Source organism: Mya arenaria, chromosome 13 (assembly GCF_026914265.1).
Source record: "Mya arenaria isolate MELC-2E11 chromosome 13, ASM2691426v1".
NCBI classification, from domain to species: Eukaryota; Metazoa; Mollusca; class Bivalvia; order Myida; family Myidae; genus Mya; species Mya arenaria.
In genome coordinates, this window is record NC_069134.1 from 13693581 (window position 1) to 13698925 (window position 5345).

The following is a 5345-nucleotide window of genomic DNA, read 5'->3' on the forward strand; positions in this document are numbered from 1 at the left end:
CCAAAGTTTCTTCCCACCAATAACCGTATTTACTGTTGTGTGTATTCACGTACTAGAGTCGCTTTTTAAGTGCACGATAACTAACATTTATAAAAACAACAATAAATATGTTCTGAAACGAATATCTTTCGAAATAACAAACTACATCCAATAACATGCATAGAAAATCAGCTTGCTATATAACTCTCAAAAAGAGTCGGATTGATATGGCAATCGAATTTAAACAATGTTTTCATAAAAACAGTTATAAATAAAGTACTAATTTTCAGAAGCAGTCTACAATTTCTCCAGGCTTTCGGTATTTTCATTGGTGCTTTAAGGCATGGTGCGTATAAGACTCCGATTAAGGTGATATGTTTAATATTGCACTTATTGATAAATCTCGGGGCATGTGTGGGGTTATGCGCCCTTAACCTGGTTAAAAATCCCAGTGATGGCTAACATAGTTTTCTCTGACCGTGTTAATGCGGTTCAGCCCTCACACCCCCCTCCCCCACCCCCGCCACTTACCAATGAAATATGTTGATATGTGTTCAGTGTTGTTTGTTGTCTTAAAGAGTTGTGAGACTTTTTCGGTGTTTGTTTGTCTTCGGTCCTTAAGCAGGATAATGGTAAGATTTTAGAAGTGTGGTCGTGTCTCTGGAGTTTTCATAGTTTTATTAAAAATGTGTACGCATTTAAGCACTTCAAAAATGAAATGATAGTTACAATAGTGGTGTTGTTTGACATGAACGTGTTTTAGCACTTCTATGATGAAATGTAAAATACAATAGTGTAAATTAGTAATATTAGGTGTATCATTAAGGCAACGACAGCTCACTCAATTGACTCTTGTAAAAAGCAACATTTTTGGAAAACTATGGTCAATCATCCGAATTTCACATTGATATCCTAATTAACTAAATTCAAAGTTTATAAATCATTTTGCGATAACAATTATCAGCAGGTCAGTATGTATAATTATGGTATCAAGTGGATCACCACAGATAGCATTGTTTAGTGTACTCAATACAATACTGGTATATAGAAGTTTAAAGGTCAATGGTGTTTGAATGGCCAATCAAAGCTAACGAATTAAGCAGAACAATGCCATACTCTACGGCACGACCACATTCGTCATCAAGCATTAATGATTTTATAATAGATTGGAGGATACTTCAGGTCTCGTTATAAATTCGGAGTCAGTAATAAAAATAAGAACTTAAGACTTAAAATCAAAAGTTAATACTTTTAAAGCTGCACTCTCATTGATATACCGTTTTTACAACTTCATTTTATTTTTTGTCTTGGAATGAGCCCATTTTTGCGTAAATATCTGCAAACCAGTAATATAAGACTGCTGACAAAAGATCAGATCGTAGATTTTCATATTTCCGTTCGAAAATTAATGTTTTATTTCTTAAAACGTAACTAACGGTTTATAAATTGCATAAAACATCATGTTTTTAACTAAAATATAAAAATCTGCAATCTTATTTTAGCAGCAGTCTTAAATGACTGGTTTACATGGATTTTGCATAAATTGGCTCACTCCAAGACAAAAAAATAAAAATAAAAAAAGTTGTCGAAACGTTCAATCTGTGAGATTGCAGATTTAAGTGTCAATATACGGATTAAGTTCTTCAATCTAGTAACTAAATGTTTTCAATAGAACTGAAATGTTTCCATCACAGTGTTTGCCTTAAACACACCATTTCATTTCAATGTGTTTAGCCCCAGTGGGTAAACAATGCAGAACACATTGCGTTCATTCGGTGCATAACATTTCCTCTTCAATAAGGTTGAGCGTCAAAGGGTTGAGAAATAATGACTGCATCTTCCTTTAACAAGAACGCTGCGAAATGCTCGTCTGTTCTCCTGTTTTAGTCGAACAAGGCGCATGACTTGAATATTATCAAAGCCACAGGTGTGCGCCTTGCAATTCATATGCATTATGTCTCTGGCAACATGTGTAACAAGCTTCATTTGACTATCTTTAAGTGTTTAAGTTATTCCCAGGGTTAAAGTGTTTACACAACGGACGCCGATGACAAGTCTAAAACTGACGAGCTGAAATTAACAAATAACGCTCATGTACATATCCATGTTACCGGTGAACACTCTGGTTCTGGTAATTGCAGAGCTTCACGCCATTACTGGCTGTGGCAAACGGAGCAGCATTGGCGTCCGTTTCCGGTGCTCTTATTTTTGGTTAAATTCCGTATGACAATATGGCATAAAGGAATCAACAATGACTACCACTTGTGTCAAACTTGTTTTAAGCAACTTAAGACATAGAAGAACAGTTATATGTTGTTGTTTTTTGTTTTATTTCAAATCAAAATATAAATTGAAAAATGAGAATTAATTATCAAAGAATGTTTGTCGGTCATAGTGTTCAAATCTGAAATGCATGCGCCTATAACTTTTATCGGAGTCAGGGCAAAAATTAGTCCAGATGACGATCAGGAATGACAGGTATATCAACCAATATCTGTTATCATATGGTGAAGATGTTCCCATCAGATAGCCACCAGATATTAGTTTTACACAAACATGAACTAAACCACTCATAGACAAAATGTAGTTTATATTTAAGTTTACTTGTTCACATTTCAACAAAACTTTATAACAACATTGCTGAACTTAATACGCAATAGTCAACGTAAATCGGGGCAGTGCTCTGTGGTATTTTGAAGGTTTAGCTGTTTTGAGTATGTACTGCTTTTGTCATTTAATCAAATGTCAAATAACTAAGAATGATAACGTTTAAGTACCAAAACAAAATGCTTTCAAACAAAGGGATTTATACATGGGAAAAGGAGGTTTTATAGAAAATCAAGTTTACCGATTTCTCTTGAAATTTATATCACAAACAATAAGCATATCGTCACCTTAGTGCAATAACTCAATAACTGCATATAGAAATAGAAGCAGATATTGAGTTCTTGCACTAAGGTGACGATATACAACCCACTGATATATGTTATATAACGATATTGGAGTATGAACATCTGCATTAACTACAGATTAAATCAAAGTATGAGATCTGGCCCCAATTTCTCAAAAATTCTTACTCACTTAAGTATCTTATTTAATTTAGCAAAATAACTTCACTATGTATTTAACAAACAAGAGCTGTCACAGTATGTGACGAATACCCTCGAATGTGACATTGACCTATGAACAAGGTCAGAACATGAAAAGTTGATCTTGCCTTTACGTGTCAATCACATATGGCAAGTTATTTTAAATTGCCACTGAACATACCATCCATACTTGACAACCTACACTCTTATGTCCTTATATTCAGCATTCCATTGTGAATAATAATATAGTGTGACCTTGACCTTAGAGGTAGGGACCAGGTCTTGCACGCGACACATCGTCTTGGTATGTCGAACACATGTGGCAAGTTATTTTAAAATCTGTCCATACAAGAGAAAGTTACAGCCCGGACACAACAACCTATACTCTATGTCCTTATACGCAGCATTCCATTGTGAACAAACATTAAGTGTGACCTTGACCTTAGAGGTAGGGACACGGGTCTTGCACGTGACACGTAGTCTTGGTATGTCGAACACATGTGGCAAGTCATTTTAAAATCTGTCCATACAAATACAAAAGAAAGTTACAGCCCGGACACAACAACCTATACTCTATGTCCTTATATGCAGCATTCCATTGTGAATAAACACCTAAGTGTGACCTTGACCTTAGAGGTAGGGACACGGGTCTTGCACGCAACACATCGACATGCAACACATCGTCTTGGTATGTCGAACACATGTGGCAAATCATTTTAAAATCTGTTCATACAAGAGAAAGTTACAGCCCGGACACGACAACCTATACTCTATGTCCTTATATGCAGCATTCCATTGTGAATAGACGACTAAGTGTGACATTGACCTTAGAGGTAGTACACTGGTCTTGCACGCAACACGTTGTCTTGGTATGTCGAACACATGTGGCAAGTCATTTTAATATCTGTCCATACAAGGGAAAGTTACAGCCCGGACATGACAACCTATACTTCAGGGCTTCCGTTAAAGGAAGTTTGGAAGTATATTACTCCCTATAAATGGGTTAAAACTTCCAAAATTGATTTCTTGGAAGTACAAAAACTTCCATAATTTTGAAGAAGACTTCCAAAGTTGAAAGCTTGGAAGTTAAATATCAGAACCATTTGTCAATATTACTTTTACAATTCCAATCAGTTTAACTGCTTTTAAATAAAATGAATTATTATAATTAAGTCTGTGAATTTGGTATGTTGCAGTTGCAAATTATTTGATTTTTAAAATACTTCTTGAAAAAGATATTGTATTCAGGAGACTTAAACTTCCACATTTCAGTGAAAAACTTCCAAAATTGATTGACAGGAAGTTCATACTGCCAGTAATGGAAGCCTTGCTATACTCTATGTACTTTTATGCAGAATTCCATTGTGAATAAACACTAAGTGTGACCTTGACCTTAGAGGTAGGGACACGGATCATGCACGCGACACGTCGTCTTGGTATGTCAAACACATGTGGCAAGTTATTTTAAAATCTGTCCATACAAGAGAAAGTTACAGCCCGGACACGAGTTTTTGGGCCGCATACAATGTCGGACGGACGGTGCGATTTTAATATGCCCATCTTCGGGGGCATAAACAGTAGTTCACCTTATTTATCTCAAATAGTATTTCCTTTAAAAGCCTCTTTAAAGATGCACTCTTACTCCCAAATAAAATTTATCACAATTAATACTATTGTTTTAATATTCCAAAAAGGATGAATAAATGTCGAAAACAATGTTTTTCATGAAGGATACCGAGTTTAATTTGAAAGAAATGTGCATAAAACACAGTATTTCTACCTTATGAGACTATAGAAGATCACAGTAAATATTTTAGCATTCACCAATCATTTAATATTTGTGTGTTTTCAGCTATTAAATTATCGTGAACAATCTTGTTATCATTACTTAGTATTTTCCATAAATGCATTTTTTAGTAAGTAGTTAAAGGTTTATCACTGAAAATGTATGTTTGTTATACATGTGTATGTATCGATTTTGAATATGAGTGTCACTTTAAATAGAAAATATTACACAATTTATACAAAATCAAAAATAATGAGCTGAGCTTGATCCTGTTATAAGGGGCCCGAGATGTTTCAAGAAATCGGACCCAGGTATCAAATATCTTAAATTTTAGTATCAATCAATCAATTAATCTTCTTTAAGTTATATCACCAGTATCAATCATGAAAAGTTGAGGTGCATTTCTATTCAATTATTCTTCAGAACTACAAAGGTACCTGCATGTATTTATTAGTCTCAGTGAAACCCAATTAAAAGAAATGAAAAACAAA